Consider the following 23,451-nt stretch of genomic DNA (forward strand, 5'->3'; position numbering starts at 1 on the left):
TCCTTGGCATGTTCTCTAACTTTATTCTATGGAGAAATCCCCTGAGGATGTTAAAATGCAAATTCTGACTCAGTAGTTCTTGGAGGTTTGTGAGGATTCTAACGTGTTGCCAGGTGAGGCCAATGCTTGTGGTCTGCGGACCACACTTTGAGAAGCAAGGTTCTAAAACCTAAATATTTGTCGAATACTCTATGAAACAACACTCCCAGAGCTAAAATTAAATAACGTCAAAGTCATTAATCTGTAATCACCAAGGAAATGCTTAGCAGCACATAAATCAGCTAAGTAGCTGTGGGGTATGTGTATGTGGGGAGGGTGAGTCAAAGATTTTTAAGTGCTAGAAAGGGGGTTGATTAGTGACTACGCAGATTAAGGATTAAAAAATATCACTTTAGAGAAGACTTGAAGAGTACATAGGCCTGTACATGTTGGATTTAAATCAAGTCCCACTATTTGTTGGACAGAAAAGTGCCTTCAATTAGGTCCAGTGAGTGTCACTCAAAGGTAATCATACTTTTTCAGCTTCCGCTGGCTAGAACAGTTGTGACAAAGCACAACATTCAGTTTTGCATCACCCAGTCAAATGCTGCTGCAGGTGAGAAATTTTTTTTAACCTGCTAATGGAGAAACTGTTCAGCAAAACAGGGCAGATGATCATGAAGTCATAAGTTTGATTAGCAGGTTTCTTTTGTAAGTTTTCTTAAGTGCCCTCTTCCCAACATCATTACTTCTGTTTTCATCTTATGTTACGAAATGCATTCAACAGTTGATAGAACTCAGTTTCAGTCTCTTGATCTAAAAACAAACCAACCTAATGTTGACTGCTTTATGTGCTGAGTGAAAAAGAAACCCTCAGTTTACCATTCACTTCCTTGAGTTGCAGCAGTCAGACTTAAGGCTCCCACCCCATGCTCAGTTGGCTGAGCATATAAAAGCCATCGTTTCCTTAGGGAATCCATGAAATACACATGTTAAGTTTAGCTAAGTACATAATTATATGCAATACCAAATACTTTGACAAATGTTAGGATATGTAAAATTTTGTGAATATTAATAGTTTGAAGAAAGCATTCCAGTAATTCTCTCAGTATCAATCCTGGAAAAACTATACATGTGAAAGGAAACATGTATTTCAGGAACTTACACACAGATGCAATGGACCTGGAGAGAAAGAAAGCTGTTTAGAATTGAGGTTGGGCAGAAAGTGAGTGACTGCAGGTGGCAAGAAGGAAGCCATGAGAGGAGGGCCTGGAGAATCATTTTAAGTTCTGGTTTTTTGCTTCTCGCCACAGTTGTCTAAGGACAATCACCATCTTCCACTTCACTGCAGAAAAAATCATCAGTAGGCTGGATGTGTGGGTGCCTGATTCCACAAGATCGGGTAAGAAGGTGACACAAAAAGGGGGCATATGGACTCCTCTGACAGTCACCCCTCACCCACTTTTTCCAGTTCCCAATGGCTGGTGGATTACAATATTACGGACTCGTACTGCTGCTGAATTTGCCTGGTGAGTGGGCACCAAACAGGAGTGTGGGATAGCAATTTATCCGATGCCTGAAGCTTTGCAACCTGGCAAGTGATCTTGTCCCTTTCCTTAAATTCCCTGGGACTGACACGGGCCACATGGAGCCTCAGGAATTTCTCCAGTACTCAGGACCAGACAAAGTGGCTGATGCTTCATCCCCATGTGAGTTTACTGTAACTGCCTGCCGCCCGAGAAGTTCTTCCTGCCCACTGCATAAAGAAAGACCACGACATTGTAGTGTAGAAAGAGTTTAATAGACATGAGGCTAGCCACGCCACATGGAAGACAGGGTTGGTACTCAAATCGTCTCATTCAAAGCTCCTACGTTAGGGGTTTTTCAAATGCAGTTTGGGGGAAGGAGTTGGGGGTGACCAGGTAACAGGTGCTTGCTTCTGATTGGTTGGAGCAGAGATGAAATCATAGAGGGTCAAGGCTATCCTGCCAGCTGAATCGCTTCTGGGTGGGGCCACAGGAGCCGAGCTGGCAGGTCCAGGTGGAGCCATGGGTGTCAGACATGCAAAAAACCTGAAAATATATCTCAAAAGGCCAATCTACAATAGTGGTGTTATTTGCAGGAGTAATTGGGGAAGTTGCATATCTTAAAACCTCTGGAGTAATGGCTGACAAACATTCAGGTCTGAGCCTTAGCAGCACACAAGCTCCTCTCCTCCCTCCAGCCCGATGGCCTCCCACTAGGATTACAAAAGTGGTTGAGTTTGGGAGCAAGGCCTATTATCATTTAAACTATAGCCTAAATGTCTTTGAAAGTCAGCTTGTGCCAGTAGCCCAGGAATAATTAAGGGAAAGGCAAGATGGGTGTGGGAGAGGGGTGGGTAGCTCAGATTTCTTTCACAGTCATAATTTTCTCACTGATATAATTTCTGCAAAGATATTTCCTATGTTTTTGTATATGATATTATATATGATATATTACATAATATTTGTTATATATATTTCTGCAAAGATATGTTTTATATGTTTCATATATATATGAAATATACACATATATATACACCTAATGCACCTGACATAAAGAAGAGACAAAAGTGTGTGTATGTGTGTGTGCACACGTGTGTGCTCATGAATATCTATCTATATGTGAGAGTGTGTGTGTGTGGCATGCCTGTGTTTATAATGTGGTGGTTACACTGACAGAATTATATTGTAATAAAAGCACAGATATACAATTAAAACCTCAAATTACCAAAAAAAAGGAAAGAAAATTTTCTAGAAATTTTAGTTTTAGACTGATTACATCCTTGCCATATTTCGTTTCTCCATTATGATGTAATCTGCTTCCTGGTGACTTAAGACCATGCGTAGGCAACTGGGGGAAGGAAAAAATGTTGCATGAGCTTCAGGCTTCTCTGACCCAGAGCCACGTTAATGACAGGCTAAAACCAGCCCTGTCACTTAGCCACGTGTGACAAAGCCATGTCCTGTTTCAGAGAATTCATGTGAGAAAATTGGGAAGTGTACATGTTCATTGTTCAGCAGGGAATAAGATCACATCACACATCTCAGTGACAAATGCTCACTTCCTATTCTGAGCATCATTGTCTCATAAGCCAGTCTGTCCATACGAGCATCTCAATGCCCTCCTCACACAGCTAGCCATCGCTCAACTCTCCTACAGTCTTTCCCTCTACCTGCCACTCTCGACCTGTACACCTGAAATTCTTTACAATCCATTTGGAAGTCTGGTAATATAATTGAGACTGACAAAGGATCCACATGGATCTGCAGCAACCTCAGTTCTTGCCTCCTCAGAAGAAAGAATTTGACTGAGGGGCATAAGGCAAAGTGAGAGACTGAGGCAAGTTTTAGAGCAAGAGTGAAAGTTTATTAAAAAGCTTTAGAGTAGAACGAAAGGAACTAAAGTACACTTGGAAGAGGGCCAAGCAGGCAACTTGTGAGATCAAGCGCACGGTTTGACTTTTGGCTTAGGGTTTCATGTGTTGGCATACTTCTGTGGTCTTGCATCCCTTTTCTCCTGATACCTCCCTTGGGGTGGGCTGTCCTCATGTGCAGTGGCCTGCCAGCACTTGGCAGTGTGCAGCGTGCAGTGCGTTTACCAAAATGTGCAGTGTGTTTACCAAAATTATGCACATGCTCACTTGAGGTGTTCCCTTTCAGTCGAGTGTTCCTATACACCAGTTAAACTCTGCCATTTTGCCTCTTAGTGCACATGCTGGAACCCATTTGCCCAACTCCTGAGATCTTACCAGGAAGCTGCTGATCACCAGTTTCAGGTTTTTCCTATCTGTTGGGAGACTACCTTTCCTTGGCACTGGCTATGACCAATTATTAGTTTAGAGAAGCAGTTTAACAACCACCTGACTATCATCTGATGGTTGTTTGACATTCCTGATGGTCGGGGGGGGCAGGGGTCTCTCCTGCCCTGTTCATGTCTGACTACCTACCTACTGTAACATAATGAATTTATTTTACATGCTAGAAAATAATATTTAGATAATATAATGGCTACAAAAAGTCAATTACAATAATGTCACAACCATTTTATAAAGATTTAAAAATCTCTGTTCCTCACTCTTTGAGATATAAACACTTAGAATACTATTTGGAACATCATCACCTCTCAATAAATGTCAGTATTAGTCTTATCCTTATAATAGATTTGTTCCACAGAACACTCAAGAAAATGATGAATGTTTCCATCAGAGAAGACAAAAGTCTTTTCTCTATAGATCACCATCCCTTAATCTAAACAGGAACATAGAAACAGGTCCTGGACTGCTTTAACTTAAATCACAAGTCTCTATGGCAGAAGGGTATGTAAGTTACTACATGGATAGTGAATGACTCTTTCATGAAAAGTGCAAATGTGATCCTAAGAAGCTGACTTTAAAGCAACACTTGATATAAATTCTTTCAACTTCTATTATAAAATTAGGGACTTGTTTTCTCAGAAAGAGTATCAGAGCAAGAATGTCAGAGACACAGAAGCCAATAATTGTGTACATGTAAATAACGTGCACATCTGTGTATCTGTATATACACATGATCTCAAGGAACAAGAGTTTCCTAGAGATAAAACTTGGAAGAATAGCTGTTCCTGTGATACTCCTTGGCTTGAGAAGAGAAGAAAAGAAATACAAAATTGAGGACTTCACCTTTAAGAAACAGTCTTTGTAGTTCCTCCTATTGCATTCTTGGGTTTGGAAATTAATAGCAGCGAAACTTCAGCAGGACGAAGGAAGCAGCTGGTGCATTTCACAATGATATTTATTTGAGTTCTTTTGAATAAAAGATATAAGAGGAAATATTTTGTTTTGGGAAAGACGATGAACAAGCATCTGTTCAGTATAGACTTTGTGCCCAGTGCCTACACCCTTCAATGTACTCACTTCTACAGTAAAATTACAGACTGTCGCAGTTCTCAAGAAGTATAAAACGTAGTTATTATCATCAGTTAAGACATCTTGATCCAGTCTGTAAAATCTGAAGATAAGTTCCAAATATATAATCTCGCAAATAAAGGATTTTCTAACAGCAAGCCATAGGAAATTGTATATGTATTGTAGTGTTTGAAATTCATAGGACATTCTGTGCTACCGTTTATGCAAATACTTTGTCATGTCACTGGTATTTGGTAATATGGAGAAAAAAATAAGAAACTGAGATTTTTAAAAATGTGTAAAGCCATTATTAAAAATAACATTCAAAACTCAAAACTAAACAATGGTAGATAATGGTAACTGTCAATTATAAAAATGAATAAAGACAATATGTTCATCTTACTTAATCTTTAATTTAGGAGTCTAAAACACAGTATATAGTAAAAAGGTTATGGAGTTCGAGGACATTCCATTCACCAGTTTGTGGGAAATTACTATAGCGCAGCATCTTGGCAGCTTTGCATGATTCTACATTGGCTGTATACTATTTTAGCTTTTTGAGGTGCAGTAATTAGGAAAAAAAAACACACATTATTCCTAATCCCCTGAATTTTACATTCTCTAGGACATGGCTGTTATTGATTACATCATTACAAAATAAATTTGAAAACTACAAATCATGCATGTGACATCCAGGAAGTAATATGAGAACACATAATATGGAGTGTGATATAGTCTGAAGGGTTAGAGGAAGTGATACATTAGGTGGGAAATGAAGGATGGGAATGACTTAGCTAGACTGAGCAGGGGAGGAAAAAAGACACCCAAGGCCTCTGCTATGGAGGATTATAATGTGTTTGAAGAATTAATCAAAAGCAAATAGTTAAGGCTTAGAGAGCAAGGGCGTTACTGATGCCAGATATAGCCAAGATAAAGCCATGGAAGGCCGCGTGGAGTGTGTTGAGATATTCAGTCTATATCCTAATGGCAATGGAAAGCTATTGAAATATTTTAAGCAGAAGAGGAACAAGATCAAATTTGCATTTTAAAAAAGATTGTGGCTCTAATATAGGGGATGTATTGCTGAGAAGTATTTTAGGAGTCTATTGTGGCAATCCAGTTTAGAGATAATGATATACAAATTAGGGTGGAAGAGATGGGAAATAGGAAAAGATGCCAAATTTAAGATATATTTGGTAAAATCAACAGGACCTGGTAATGGATTAGATCTTCATGGACGTTGATGGAAAAAGAAGTGATCAAGAGTGACCATAGACTAAATAACATGCACTTAATAAATGTTTTTATGGTCCCATACTTAAGTCCTATAATATGCATTGTATAATGCACTGTATTTTTTTTATTAGGCCAATGGCTGGTTTTAGAACCAAGAAGATTTAGGCTTGTCTTGCATATAGTAATTCTCTTTTCATTTAAAAATTTTGTATAGTCATATTGAATCATGTAAATGACAATGACTCCTTTCAAGATATTAGCAAGTTCAGAATCCAATATGTGGTCCAGTTCAAGGAAGTGTCCTCGGTCTCCAGGTATTTATATAATAACTATAGGCTTCATTTTAATTTATTTATTTTTCATTTTCTTTTGATTCTAACTCTGCCTTCCTCATTTAAGAAAGAAATCTCCTTGATACTACCTATGCTTTGTAATCTCCTTCAAGGTGGCTTTAGAAAAGATTCAGAATACATATATAACATTCCAAGTTAGGACTTTTATGGCTCAACGAGAATAATGAGGAAAAAAAGAGTCAGAATTGTTTGTTAAAAATTCTAATTCACTTTTATGACAATATGCTGTATGGTTGTAGCTAAATTTAGGCACTAAGTCAGAAGGAGATGTAAATATGTTTGTGCACATCCTGGTGTAGCTATTTAATCTTTTCTGTATAAATGCTATCTCTGGAGATGTGAATTCACAGCTGACAGAAAGAGCCACTATTAAGTGTGATTTGGACAGGATTTAAAAAAGAAAGTGGTATAAATTGGTATAGATAATTATATAATTTTGATAATGATAAAGCTCAAAATTGCTTTTTTCTTATTAAAGAAAATAAAATGTTTTCCAATCTCTTTTTATAAAAATCCAAGAAGGTAAAATTATTTACTTAGCTAAGGATAAGAGACATTTAAAGAAAAATTTAATAATACTATTTGAATCCATATAACAGAATTCAGCCTAGAAAGTGCGAAGAATTCTTTTCTGCATGTATATTGTCAAGAATTTGCCTTTTCTGTGAACCTTTCCTTCATTTCCCCCCAAATACTCAAATGCTTCTTTTTCCATTTTCTTTTAGTTATCTATACATATCTTAAATACAGCCATTGTCAAATTATATCCTTATTGTGTATTTGCTTGTCTGGCACTCTGCTGGACTGCAAACACTAGTGAACAGCATTTCATCTTTTCATCTTTGAATCACCAGCACTTCAAATTTAGAGTGGAGGAAGGAACAAATGCTTATTGATTGTGTCCTATATGTTATAGTTAAAGCACCAAATGTTTTACCTACATAATCATATTTATTATTGACAACACTGTAGGCAAATATTCTGATCTTCATTTTACAAATAAGGAAAATGAGTCTGGGTCATAGAGCCTCTACATGTCAGAACTGAAGTCCAGAATTTAAATATTAAATGACACGAGAAAACCCTGCTAGATCACAGTTGCCTCTGAAACTAGATGTCTCCTCTCTTCCAAATGGAAACCTCATTAAAAGTATAACAAAAATATTTAAAAGAAAAGGGCAGCTATTTAGAAGGAACCATCAATGAGCATCTGCACAGAGGCTGACAAGGGAAATAAAACTGCCATGTAGATTCTTGGAGAAGTCATCAGTGTCCAGAAATGCCCATTCACTTGGAGAGAAGGATGGGGCTCAGATAACATCACTCTCCTCAAGGCCATTTTATGCAGACAACTGAGCATAAAAACAGAATGTTTTCCACCCTAAAGTAAAGCCTTCCAATTGACAAACCTGTGCAAATATAGCATCAAAATTTACTTTTCTATTGCTTCTTTATAAAATATAATTGGATAAGAAAGAATCATGAACCATTACAGTAAGTACTCCAAAATGAAACACTGAGATCAAGATAGACAAATGTAGCAATTAACCTCAGAGAAAATAGATATAATTTAGTTAACAGATGAGAACTTAAAAACACAATTATGATTAATATCATCAAGAATATTAATGAAGATATTGTAATCCCAGTTTAAGAATAGCATAGCATGAAATAGGCATAATCAGATAACAAAAACTATCCCTTGGATATTTATATATCCAAAAGCAAAAGTCATAGTACTAGCGGTAAACTTTCCAGTAGGCCTGGGAAGCAATAGGTCTAAATGAGAGGAGGGCAAATTGATATAGAAGGGTAGTATCTTGAAGGAAAGAACTCCAGAGACTCGGTATAATTCTTTCAAATTTACTGGCATTCTCATCTTACAATGGGAAAGTGAAGATATATTGTATATACTGATTCAATAAAAATATAGATAAAAGTATACATTTTACTATTGCAAAGTAACCAAGAGAAGATAAAAAGAGGAATGTTTTGGAGGTGATGATAACATTGAGGGGAAATAAACTAGATTGTAAGGTATAGATAAAAGTCAATATATTATATGGCATATATGTGGACTGTTTAGAGATACTGAGGTTATTACAGAAAAAACTAAAATCAAACATAAATTAAACAAATTAGAGTAGTTGACTCTGGGAAGTGGATTTCTAGCAGCAGTAACTTTTCATTTATTTATTTATTTTTTTGAGACGGAGTCTCGCTCTGTCACCCAGGCTGGAGTGCAGTGGCCGGATCTCAGCTCACTGCAAACTCCGCCTCCCAGGTTTACGCCATTCTCCTGCCTCAGCCTCCCGAGTAGCTGGGACTACAGGCGCCGGCCACCTCGCCTGGCTAGTTTTTTGTATTTTTTAGTAGAGACGGGGTTTCACCAGGTTAGCCAGGATGGTCTCGATCTCCTGACCTCGTGATCCGCCCGTCTCGGCCTCCCAAAGTGCTGGGATTACAGGCTTGAGCCACCGCGCCCAGCCACTTTTATTTTTTAAGCACATGCTTATAATACACAGAAAAAAAAACAAATACTATGGGAATAAGAGGATAACACAAATGTAAGTAAAATATGAGTGCAATATGAATACATATATATGATTACATGTGTAACTGTGCATGCTTGTATAGTCACCGAATGTTCATTTGTCATTGTATTCAAAGTTTCAAATATATATGTATATATTCTCCTATAAAAAGTAAAACTGTGAATAAAGAGAAACAAAGCACTGCTAAGAAAGTGGTGAGAGATAGTTTGTTAGGTTCACTCAAGAGATGTTATCATCAGAAACGAACTCTGTTAAAGAATATGATTAAGTTCTGTTTCAGTTACACACACATATCAGTTATAGGCCTAATATATGGGAGACAGGCTTGTAAGAGTGCCATATTTGGACTTAGATTGCCTACGTTTGAATCTGTACTCCAACACTTAGTAGCTGTGGGATCTTTGAAAAGAAAATTAATGTTTCGTGGTTCAATTGTATTTTTAAAATGTAGATTTTCATTTTTAATGTAGATTAAAAATGTAAAATGTAGATTTTCATATTAATGGTTAAATATGAAAATCTACACAAAGTGTATGCTGTATACATGTGGTACATAGTAGATGTTCAATAAATAATAGATATTAATATTTACTATATAATGTGGTTATCATATATATGAATATACATATGTATTATAAGCACAAATGTGTGCATAATAAAACAATAAATGGTCCAACATGCTTAGTAGTGTTTATCTGAGGGGCGTTTGTATCTTTATGTATTTTTCTGTATTTTCAATTTTTAATACTATGCCAGATTTACATTTGTAATCAGAAAAATATGTAGCATTTGTTTAATTAATAGAACAATTGCCTATTGGGTAATTAAGTTCTGGGTGATGGCTATACTAAAAAGTCCAGACTTCACCACTATATAATTCATCCATGAAACAAAAAACCACTTGTACCCCTAAATCTACTGAAATAATGTTTAAAAAAGAAAAAAAAGAACAAAATGATCTTAAGCTGACATGTTAGAGGTTTAGTGTGGTTATCAGAAATAATTTCTCATATTGAGATCTTTTAGCTACTGGAATAGAATATCAGGTTTATGAAATTTTGCTTTTTGGAAACCTTAAAGCTATACAATTATATTATCCTATTTGAAGGTTGGAGAACAGACCTCAGATTTTCAAAGCCCTAACAAGTTCAGTGGTTCTGGGATAGTACCCAAATTAACTTGTATTATCAAAGTCACCTTTTATAGTAGGCATATTGAAGTATAGCTACTTACATGTCTAGAAAATGAGTGGGTGGCTTTTATAAGAATTTAATTTTGGGATTTCATCCATAACATGGACATAGCTGAGAATATCATTACTTTTCTCAAATGTAATTAATCTGAATACAGTCACGACCATTAATATAATCAGATTTGATGGTGAAATAATATCCTTTTAGAAACAAGTGCACACTGAAGTAAACAACCACAGGCTAATGACACAAGGCAAGTTCACTGTTGCAATTGGGTTGCAGTTATTTTATTTACAATTTAAACTTGACCCCAGTCCAATTATGTTCATGTTTTGTGTATTGGAAGTTATAAATATTCCAGTTAAAAAAGACAGGCAAATATATAATTGAATACCAAATAAATAACAAATTACTTTTAGTTGTTATAATCGGTCTCCTTTCACTGAGAAAAAAATAATTGAAGGCAAACAACTAAAATTCAAGACTAAAGTAACATCAGTGGTTATCAAATTTGTTAACTCTTTAGTACTGACAAGGCTATTTTAATATAATTCTTGTATTATTTAATATGACGAATTACCATCATGAACACCTATTGGTATATCAAATGACATTTGTTAATACAGGAAGAGTCATGCATTATGTTATCTCTATATTACCAAGACTATTTTCTGGGGTTCTCCTTCATACCTTATTTTGTTACACATATTTGTAATTAACAAACTTTGTAATTAGTTTAAGAATTTGGATTTTGCACTAAATATATTTGCCCCTTTGTTTTAATTTCCTAGGAAATATTTAAGACACACAAATATGCATACAAAATAATTTAAGGAGCACCTGTGTAACCAACATCACAATTGAGAAACAAAACATTGTCAGTATTGTTCAGGCACCCCTTGTACCTCTTCTCAATATCATAATAATAAAAGAGGATATAACCCTTCTTCCTGACCACCTCGTCAAAATAAGGCCTTTCCTGAATCTTTTATTAAACAACCTTGTTGCATTTTTTACACTTTTACTATGTATAAATGTGTCCATATACAAAAAAAGTGTTTTTCATGTTTCCTAATTTTACATAAGCATAACTTACTTTACTTTTAGTGATTTGATTTTTCCATTGATATTATGCTTTCAACAACCATCCATGTTGATTCCAGCAGCTTTGATTCATTCGTTTTCTCTACATCTAATATCCCATTATATATTTTAACATATTCTCCATACAAACGATGCTTTTTTAACAAGTGTTGTGGTATCAGAGAGATGCTAGTAGCATTCTTACACATTTCTCCATGTGCAAATGTGCTGTAGTTACTCTAGGATACATACCCTAAGGGCTTATTTTGACGAGGTGGTCCGGAAGAAGGGTTATATTCTCTTTTATTATTATGATATTGAGTAGAGGTACAGGGGGTGCCTGAACAATACTGACAATGTTTTGTTTTCAAGAGCATACTCAAATAAATACGCTCTTGAAAAATGGTTTTATGAGATGATTGTTTTGATATACTCACTCTCAGTGATATCCCTAACCCAACACCTTATTGCTAGACTTTATGGCCATTTCGATTTCTTCTTCGGTGAATTCTTGTTTATGTCTTTAGCCCTTTTTTCTTTTTTTTTGGCAATAGGATTGTTGGAATTTTAGTGCTTTATGTTTCTGAGTATTAATCCACTGTTATTTATATTTATTGAAAAAAATTTACCAGACTATCGCTCATCTTTCCACAATATTCATAGCTTTATTTAAACTTTATTTTGAACTAATTATAAACTCTCAACATTTACCAAAGGAGTACATACAGAGTGGACCCAGGTTGCCCCAGTGGTGTATATGCTCCTGGTTTGTTTAGATTTTAAAGAAATACCCCCCAGGCGAGATGGCTCATGCCTGTAATCCCAGCACTTTGGGAGGCCATGATGGGTGGATCACCTGAAGTCAGGAGTTCGAGACGAGCCTGGCCAACATGGCGAAACCCCCATCTCTACTAAAAATACAAAAATTAGCCAGATGTGGTGGCTTGCACCTGTAATAGCTACTTGGGAGGCTGAGGCTGGAGAATCGGTTGAACCCGGGAGGCAGAAGTTGCAGTGAGCTGAGGTTGCGCCATTGCACTCCAGCCTGGGCAATAAGAGCTGAACTCCCTCTCAAAAAAAGACAACAACAAAAAAAAAAAAAAAAAGAAGGAAAGAAAATGAAAGTAAAGAAAAGAAAAATAAATTCCTTAACGTTTTCTAGAGTTGGTCGGCCATTTTACATTTCCCGCCACTATGTGAGTGATCCAATCTCTCCACATCATTGCTAGTATTTGTTATTATTACTATTTTTTATTTAGCTGTTCTGACAGGTGTGCATTGACATCTCACCTCGGTCTTAACTGGTATTTCCCTGATGTCCAGTGAAGTTGAACCTCATTTCATTTGCTGATTTGCCATTTGTATATCCTCTTCAGGGAAGTATCCCTTCATATATTTTGCACATTTTCTAATTAAATTGTTTTTTAACTGTTGAGTTTTCAGGGTTCTTTATATATTCTACATACAAATTCTTTGTCAGATATGTAGCATGGAAACATTGTCTCACAGACAGTGGCTTGTATTTTTATGTTTGCTTGACAAGGATTTTTGCGGAGCAAAATGTTTAATTTTACGAACTCTGAACATATTTTTATGGTCATGCTATTATGTAATACGAACTTTTAATGAAATCCTAGGCCATCAAGATTTTTTCCTGTATTTTTATAAAAGTTTACAGTTTTAGAACCCACAATTATGTTTATGCACTATTTTCACTTTATTATTGTATATAATGTGTGCTGGAGTGTAATGGCACAACCTCCACTCACCGCAACCTCCACCTCCTGGGTTCAAGCGATTCTCCTGCCTCAGCCTCCCAAGTAACTGGGATTACAGGCGTAAGCCACCGCACTCAGCCTTGTATCTCTATTTATTTATATCTTCCTTGACTTCTGTCATCAATGTTTTATACTTTCAAAATACAAGTCCTACATATGCTTTATTAGATTTACACCTAAGTGTTTCAGAGTTTTCCTTTAAAAAAAAAAGTGACTGTAATTGGTACAGACTGAGTATTACTTATCAAAAATTATTGGGACAAAAAGTGTGTTGGATTTCAAATTTTTTCAGACTTTGGGATATTTACGTATACATAATGAGATATCCTGTGGATGGGACCCAAGTCTAAACACAAAATTCATTTATATTTCATATATACCTTATATGCATGGTCTGAAGTTAATTTTATACATTTTAAAAATAATTTTGTGCACAAAACAAAATTTTGATTGCATTTTGACTGTAACCTGTCACATGAGGACAGGTGTAGAACTTTCCACTTGTGGTGTTACGCTGGCCCTCAAAAAGTTTCAAATTTTAGATGATTTCAGACTTTTTTTTTTTTTTTGAGATGAGAAATCACTATGTTGCCTAGGCTGGTCTTGAACTCCCAGGTTCAAGCAATCCTCCCATCTCAGTCTCCCAAGTAGTTAGGATTATAGGAGTGCACCAAGGAGCCTGGAGATATTTTGGATTTGGGGATTAGGAATTCTCAAACTGTATTGCATTTGTAACTGTTGTTTCCATGTGTTCGTTGCTAGTATAGAAAAAATAATTTTTGTACATTGATCTTGTGTTCTATGACCTTACTTCAGTCACTTATTGGTACTAGAAGATTTTACAGATTATATTGGATTGCATATGGAGACAATCATAACATCTATGAAGAGACTCAGTTTAATTTCTTTATGATCTTTGTGGTTTTTTATTTTCGTTTTTATGGACTTATCATGCTGGCTAGAGATTCCAGTATAGTATTAAATAGCAGTGGTTACAGTGGACATTCTTGCCACATACTATATTGAATAGAAGTGGAAAAAAAAAAAACAGGAATCCTTGTTATGTTCCTTCCTCTTTTTTCAGTATTTCACCATTGAGTATGTTAGCTGTGTGTGTGTGTGTTTTTTTTTTTTTTTTTTTTTTTGAAACAAAGTCTTGTTCTGTTGCCAGGCTGGAGTGCAGTGGCACAATCTCGACTCACTGCAACCTCTGCCTCCGAGGTTCAAGCGATTCCCCTGCTTCAGCCTCCCAAGTACCTGGGACTACAGGCACGTACCACCACGCCCAGCTAATTTTTTGTATTTCAGTAGAGAGGTGGTTTCACCATGTTGGCCAGGATGGTCTTGATCTCCTGACCTCGTGGTCCACCCGCCTTGGCCTCCCAAGGGGCTGGGATTACAGGCGTGAGCCACTGCGACTGGCCCTCATGTGTGTGTTTTTATATATAACTTCTATTATGCTGAGGAAGTTTCCTTCTAATTTTTGTATTTTGTTTGTTTTTATCATGACAGCATGCTAAATTTTGTAAAATGTTTTTTTTTTTTACATCAGTAGAGATGATCACATTTTTTTTCCTTTTTATTTAGTTAATGTGGTGAATTACATTGATTGATCAATGTGTGTTGAGTAATCCTTGCATTCCAGGAATAAATTCTAGTTGGTCGTGATGTATAATACATTTAATGTCAGTGAATTCAGTTCGCTAATATTTTGTTGAAGACTTTTGCATCAGTAAGTACATGTTTTTGGAGCTTTCATACTTGGTATGTGTGTATATATATAAGATACCTCAGTTATCAACAAACATATGTGTATATATATGTTTTTGTAGTAATGTTTTTGTAGTAATCTACATATATGTGTTTGTTGATAACTGAGGTATCTTATTGGCTAATTAACTCTTTTATCAGTATATAATGTCTTCCTTTGTCTCTTGTAACAGTTTTAGCGTTAAAGTCTATTTTGTTGAATATTTCTTTAACCACCTCAGTTCTCTTTGGGTTTTTATTTGCAAGAATGTCTTTTTCTATCATTTCACTCTCAATCTATAAGTGTCTTTTGATCTTAAGTGAACCTCTTGGAGATAGCCCATGGCTGAGTCCTGTGCTCTTGTTTTTCTTCTGTTAATGTATACGTTTGGTTGGGAAGATTAATCCATTTATACTTAAAGTTATTACTGATACAGAAGAGCTTATATTTCTCATTTTGTTATTTCTTTTCTGTACATCTTATAGCCTTTAGCCCTTTACTTCCTCCATTGCTGCCTTCCTTTGCGTTTAGCTGATTTTGTTTTTTGTAGTGACATATTTTGATTCCCATCTCATTTCCTCTTGAATATATTCTGTAGGTATTTTATTTGTTGTTACCATGGAGATTGCCTATTATACCTAAAATTATAACAATCTATTCTGAATTGGTAAAAAAAAATTAACTTGAGTTGCATATAAAATCTCTACTTTTTTACAGCTTCATCTTTCCTGACTTTACGTTATTGGTGTCACAATTAACATTAACCTATTTTTATAATAATTTTATGCATTTTACTTTTAAATCCTCTAGAATAGTTGTAGTCAAAATTGAAATTTACAATAATACTAATTTTTCTATCTTTCCATGTATTTACTTTTATCAGAGGTCTTTACATCTTCATATTGGTTTGTGTTACTGTATCACATTCTTTTATTTCAGTCTTAAGAACTCTCTCTTTAGTATATTATGTAAGATGTGTCTAATGATGCTCTTATCATAATGGGAAATTTGGAAACAGAGACATATAGTAAACGAAGATTTACACAGTGAGAGCGCCATGTGAAGATGAAGGCAGAGATCGAGGTGATGCATCTATAAGCCAAGGAATGTCAACCACTGCCAGCAAACCACAAGAAGTTGATGTGGAACAGATTCCTGCAAAACCGTGAGAAAACACATTTCTGTTGTTTAAGCCACCCATTTTGTGTTACTTTGTTACTGGAGTCCTAGAAATCTAATGTACCTGAATAAATACAGAAAGGAAGAGGAAAGAAAAGTATCAACAACATCTAAATAACAAAACATGAGAAGTTCCCAGGGAAACAGGAAGGATATGTTGAACATGTACTTGTGGTACCGGTACAGTGCACAGAATTTGGGGTGGGTCTGTACTCCGTAATGGATTGCTGATGGACAGGATAGGCTGGAGGGAAGTTTTAAAAGCAGCCTTTGCTCTTCCTACTGAACTATGAAAAGGCAGACTTCTACAAATTCACTACAGAAATTTGAAGCAGTGCTTATGACCACAGGTGCCAATATCCACGGGGCTAATATATGTATAAGTAAAACATGCAAAATTGGATTGATTGGGGCAATATGACTGCAGAAATAGTACTAAAAGTCACTTGAAACTTCTTTACTAGATGACGACTGACCTTTTTGTTGTTGTTGTAGGTATACATGTACACCCCCTCCACATACACATATATACACAATTAGTAGAGATGTGAAATATTTCTTACTATAAACGTGAGTCAAGAAGAAAAAAAGAAGGAAAGTTACTACACTGAATTATGCTGTTAAATTAACTCAAATAATCTGGAGCTCACAAAATCATATTGACATTCAGCCTCTTATATTTGGAAAGTAAATTTTTAAAAAACCAAAAGGCCCAAGAGTTTAAGTCTTACTAATGAAGGGAAAGTATAGGACAGTGTTTCTTTTTTTTCCTCTGACAATCTATCTCTTGTGCTGGAATAGTACCTTGTGCTTCAGCTCCTTCATGTAGCATCTACTCTGAGATCCAAGTCAATCTCTGCAAGCTGAGCAAATCAGAGATTGTCGTGGAGGTAGCATTTCCCAAGGAGTTTTTAAAATAAGAAGCCAGTAATTACAGTCCTCATAAGAGAAGACTCAAGGATCATCCACCTTTAAATATCAGCTCCACATGGTCCAGCCTCGCTGCTTATGTCCACCTTGAGAAGCTTTGGGCAGAGCTATGAGGCTGAGATGCCTTCTCACTTAAACCTAAAGGAGGTACCAAGCAGGATGTGAGGAGATACTTCTCATAAGGGAGAAAGAGAAGTTCCAGGCTCTGTCAGGGGTCTAATAAAGGATCCTTAGTAAGAATGGAAGAGACTCATGCACTTCAGACAGAGGAGTCCTCTCAAATAAGGGTCCTAACCCTGGCTCCTCTGTCAGCCCTGGAAGCACTTGTATGGAACTATCAGTCCTATTACTTTTGACTCTGAGAAAAGTGAAGATTTTTGTCTGAGGAAATATTTCCCATATATTAGAGAGAGGAATCCCAGGCTATGTCTGAAGTCCAAGTCAGGTTCCTGAGTGAAGACTGAGGGGATCATAAACCCCAGAATAGCGAGGGCCATATAGAGCCACACTCCTGCTGACAGTCATGGGAGACACCCTGGACACTCCAGAAATAGCATCTCATGCTATTAACCTTTGAAGTCTGTGAAGTGAGGCTTGGTCTGAGAGGTACAAGCTATAATCACAGACGAAAGAGCCCACGGCTTGACTAGAAGGTCATGTGGTACCTGAGTGAGATCTGAGGGCAACCTCTACCCCAGAACAGAGAAGACACCACATAATCTTGCTCCTGTCTTCATCCCTGGGGGGAGCCTAGCATTGGCTGACCTGATGTCCTGCTCTGAGACCTAATATTTGAGGGTATGTGGGAGGTGAGACCATGGAAACAGAGAGGTGGTCTCAGTTGAACGGAAAGAAGAGTCCCAGGTCCCGCTAGGTTTCAAAGTAAGAGTCTCAGTGAGACCTAGGGAGACCACCCATCCCAGAACAGAAAATAACAACAGATTTAGCCCTATTCCTACTATTGACCCTGGTAGCTCCTGCTCAGAGCTGTCAGGCTGGGACATTCAATTATTTCTATTTTGAGAGTCTGAGGGAGGGCAAGCCCTATGGAGATATATGCCATAAGTGAGCAGAGGGAGGAGCCCCAGTCCTGCCGTTTGTCGAGATAAGAATCATGATTTGTGTCTGCAAGGACCACAAACCACATATAGTTGGAGTACACAAGGAGTCATTTCCTGCCCTTCCTGTTAACTCTGGGAGGCTCAGCAAAGGGCTAGATGTGAGGAGATACTTCAGATATACCCAGCTGTCTGGCTGAGATAACCCCTCACCTTCTCCTGAGGGACATATGGAGGTGAAGATTTTGATCTGAGTATATGATATCAGGTCAGCAGCAGAAGTCCACGGCACATTCAGAAGTCAAAGTAAGGACCCTAAATTAGGTCTAAGAGGTTCACAGCCCCAGAAAATTGTGATTTTACAGACCACTATAAACCCAGTGAGACTGTGGGCAAGGTGGGGCCGATGAAATGTTCCCTCACCGCTTCATGGGCAGCCTCAAGTCAGAAGAGAGTCGAGTCCCAGTTCCTCCCAGTACTCAAGAAAAGAAAGTGGATTGGGCCTAAATGGACCTCCCACTTCAGAAGAGAGGGCTTCACAGATTAGAGACCTACCACTGTGGTCACTCTAATATGCCCCCTGCATGGAGCTGTCAGGCATGTGTGCCTTCTCTCTTCAAGCTAATGAGTCTAAGAGAAGTGAGGGCCTTGTTCTAAGGAAATATATCTCAAGATAGCAGAGGGAATTCCCAGTCAATGCAGGAATTCAAATGAGGACCTTCAATGAATATTAAAGGGACCACTTACCCCAAAAGTGTAGGGGACCCTGGCCCTTTCAAAAGTCAAAACTATGAACTCTGAGTGAGAGATGAGGGTTCAATCTACCCCACAATAGATAGGGCCATAAAATCTAGCTTCTGATGTTAGCCCTGGGAATTGTCAGGCAGGAGTGGTTAGATGAGGTTTTTTCCTATGGTTTTTCAGAGTGATAAAGACTTCGCCTGAGAGAGTGTCCTCAGGTAAAATCTAGCTTCTGATGTTAGCCCTGGGAATTGTCAGGCAGGAGTGGTTAAATGAGGCTTTTTCCTATGGTTTTTCAGAGTGATAAAGACTTCGCCTGAGAGAGTGTCCTCAGGTAAGCAGAAGCAAGAGGGCTAAGTCCTTACAGCAGCTAAGGTAAAGAACCTTAATGAGAAAGGAGGAGACAGTCTAACCTATAACAGAAGTAGCAACACAGGGTCTCACCCTTCCTACTGTACTGTGAACCTTGGAAAGCTTTTAGCTGGCCTGGCTTCCTGTCTGTTGCCACCCACACATATTATCATGCCCAGTGACAAAAGGCACCCATTCTTCCCACATGAACAACACTTTGAGGCTCCCAGAGAGACCCAGGGCCTGGAGAGTGCACAGGTCTCAGAAGCTGCAAATGAGGCTTCCTCTTCATCCTCTTGTTTGTTCTTTGATACCCTGGAAGAGGCTTATACCCCTAAGACATGCAGTATATTCCAGGATCCTCAGATTGCCAACCCCTCTTCCTTCACCTCATTAAGCAAATCAGATAATGTCTCCAGCAGCCAAGAAGAGGGGAAATAAATCCAAGCACTTTGCCGTCCCCACCAGATATTGAGTACTTGCCCATAGTTCCTCTAGATGAAAAAGTGGAATTGTCAAAGTCCTGCTACTCAAGTATGAAAATGAACAAGGCCATAAGAATGGCAGAAAGGATGAAGAATGTCATCAGGAAATACAAAAACCACTTCTCTGGAATTCTCAGGAGAGCCTCTGAGCACATGGAGCTACCCTTTGACACTGAAATAAAGAAAATGAACTTCATCAACCACTGCTATGCTCTTGTCAACAAACTGGACCTCAGCTGTGATGTGATGCTGAGTAATAAGAAAGGTATGCCCAAGACTAGGCTCCCGATTCTTTTCTTGTGTGTGATCTTGATGGACAACCGTGCCTTTGAGGAAGAGACCTGGGAAGTGTTGAATATGATAGACACGTATTTTTGGAGAAAGCTCTTCATCTTTGGGGAGTCCGGGAATTTTATCATCAAAGATTTGGTGAAGTAAAAGTAGCTGTAGTACCAGTAGGTGTCCAACAGTGATCCTACACAATATGAATTCCTGTGGGGGCCCCAGAATCCAGGCTGAAACCAGCCCAGCAAGATGAAACTAAACTTTTCGTGCTAGAGTTTTGGCCAAGATTAATGAGTCTTACTCTTGTTACTTCCCATCCGAGTACAAGGAGGATTTGAAAGATGAGGAAGAGAGAACCTGAGTGAACACTGCAGGCAAGGCTGGCTCCACTTTCATGGCTTATGTGAGTTCCAGTGCCATGTTCAGCAGCTTCTCCCAGCTCTAGCGAATACTGAGGTAGATTCTTCACTTTGGTTTTGAAGGAGGCAGTTAGAGGTCTATATAGTGAAGAGATGGGTGGAGCTGGAGAAAATAACATAGTGTATAACATCTTTGTTTTTCTGTTCTACATGGGTAACATGAAGATTTATCATTTGGGAGGAGATATTCAAATGTTCCTTTTACTATAACCTTTAGTTAGTCACAGAATCTAAGTTTATGAATGATCTTGGCCATACATTTATTGTATCCCCAAAATTAATTTAACAGATGTCCTACTAACCAGCACCTAAATTGTTTTCCATTTGTGAATATGTTTATAAAACCAAAATCAACATTTTGTAAATGAATTATAAGGCTTTCTAAAAAGACAGATACAGCAAAATGTAAATTTTGTTAATATGAGTAGGATACAACAATTATACATTTTTCTAAATATTCTCATTTATTTTCAAAATTTTCTTTAAATTGTTATCACAAAATAATTTATGTTAATAACATATACATTTATATTTTAATTCATCAATTCTTTCCATTGTAGTTGAACTTAAGAGTGAGAAAAAACTATATCACTGTTATTTTGTATTCCCCTTTTGTTTAATTAGGTTGAACAGAAAATTATATTATAATCTCACTCATATAAACTAGATTTATACAGTCATGTCCTGAGTAACAGGATATTTTTAGCAGGCTTTACAATTCTGTTATATCAACAAAACACTTTTCCTTCATTTGAAAAGCAAGAATTTGGCCAGAATGACCAGGTGCCAAGGAATAGGGCCAGACCAAAAAACACCTCAGCTAGTGAGGATCCAGGGGAAGAGCATTGTCCAGAGTCCATCAGAGGAACCATATGCAGAACCAAGTTCAGAGACCCCAGTGCAGAATGACTGTCGGGATTCTGAATCTAGATTTCGGCATCATGTGGAGAAAGCACCAGAAACGAAGAAAGTAGGGAACCTGGTGGAAGGTCCCGGACAAACTGCATGAATAGTTTTAGAAAATCTCTGAATCGCCATTGCCAGCTAAGTGGTAAGGTCATGTCAGTGGGCAAGTCAATCGGATGAAATGAACAGAGGCATGCAAGACACCCACCCTACCTTAGAATCCTCCTACCTACAGTCAGGCAGAGTATAGCTAGCTCTCTTTTTTTTTTTTTTTTTTTTTTTTGAGAAGGAGTCTCGTTCTGTCGCCCAGGCTGGAGTGCAGTGGCGCGATCTCGGCTCACTGCAAGCTCCACCTCCCAGATTCACGCCATTCTCCTGGCTCAGCCTCCGGAGTAGCTGGGACTACAGGCTCCCGCCACCGCATCCGGCTAATTTTTTGTATTTTTTACTAGAGACGGGGTTTCACCATGTTAGCCAGAATGGTCTCAATCTCCTGACCTCGTGATCCGCCCGTCTTGGCCTCCCAAAGTGCTAGGATTACAGGCGTGAGCCACCGCGCCCGGCCAGCTAGCTCTCTTATGTCACCCAGTGATGTGAAAAATGGATTCTGAGAAAGCTATATGTTTTGACCACCCCGGGAATCCAGCACACCCTCATGGATGTTCTAGGGCTGAGAGATGTCTGGAAACCTGCTGGAAATGAGTTTTTCTTTTTTTCATGGAAGTTGGCTCGCCTCCATTGAGATCGGGGCCGTGTGAAGATTTGATATTGCTGAGTGTGTGACAAACAGTTAAGACAGGCTAGGAGTCCCAGAGCAGTGAAAGTTCGTATGGAGCTTCAAGTACGTATTGTTTCATTCGCTTGGTAATTCAAAGGGGGATATGCTGTTACTGATTACCTCATAACTCTACAGGTAAACGGATGGGTGTCAGCATGTCTTCTGAATCAATCCAGATGTTGTCTTCTGCTCAGACTGCTTCCCACAGTTTTTGAGTCTTTGGCACACCAGAGAGTAGATGTTCTGGGGTTTTAATTGCTGGCCTACATTGTCACTACTTATTGCTTGGAGCATGAAGTTGGCCCAAGGTGCAGCCACATGTAGATTGGATAGAAAACACACAGAGATGGCACACATTCTTCTTAAACTGGCTGGAGTAACCGGGAAATATGCAGTCCAATGTCCAATGTAGAAAGCTTATATCATCCTGGTGTGTGTAACCCTGCCTCCAAGATTTTAGAGCCTGGGGATCAGATGTCCACTATAAATACTCGCAGTGATACTTTTAGATGGGAATTAGCAAGCTGAGTGAGTAACTGTAGCACTTTGAGTTTCTTCAATGGAGGCAGAAAGCCTGACTACAGGTAAGGCTCTACGTTCTGAACCAGAGAATGTTACCTTCTGGTACTTTGATTCGTTGTTTCATTTATTCATGCATGCACTCATTAATTCATTTATCCAGCAAACACTGTAAACAGCATATGCTGTTGGTGAGACATGTGTCTAGCATGCCTGGAAAAAATGAAATGAACGACTTGTCTCTACAAAAAATTTAAAAATTATTTTAGCATGGTGTGCATGCCTGTGGACCCAGCTACTTGCAGGAGTGAGGTGGGTAAATTGCTTGAACCTGGTAGGTCAAGGCTGCAGTGAGCCGTGATGGCGCCACTGCACTCCAGCCTCGGCAACAAAGCGAGACCCGTCTCAAAAAAAAAAAAAAAAAAAAAAAAAAAGACTTTCCTAGTAGGTTTTCTGATGTTCATTAAGAAAACAGGCAATGTTAAATTTCAGACATTTATCTACAACATTATTTAAGTTCCTAATTTCCACATTCAGGAGGTTTTAGAAATCATTCTGGACTCAACATGAACAGTTGTTGGTTGGTAGTCCATGACTTGCCCTGAGACCTTAGGAAAGCCACTTTGTCTCATTTTATCTATGATACAAAGATTTTGTGTTCATCTGTTGTCAAAGTGGTCCACTAAATTTTAAATTCAGTTTCTTTAAAAAAAATTTAAAAATACGATCACAATGTTTTTGCTGACTCTGACATTTCATATGTCTACTAGTGACATATACCTACATAAATATGTTTTCAATTATAATAGCTATTCTTGAGGTTTTAATTTATTTAGAAAGTTTGTAAGGCTTTGTGAGAATGACATTTTGTGACTTAGGCACTGTCGTTTCATAGCTGGTTCACAGGGGCAAACTGTGCCAAAGAGTCTCAGCAATCCAAATTCATGATTTTCTTAAGTGGAATTTA

The sequence above is a fragment of the Theropithecus gelada genome, chromosome X (genome assembly GCF_003255815.1).
Source record: "Theropithecus gelada isolate Dixy chromosome X, Tgel_1.0, whole genome shotgun sequence".
Lineage (NCBI taxonomy): Eukaryota > Metazoa > Chordata > Mammalia > Primates > Cercopithecidae > Theropithecus > Theropithecus gelada.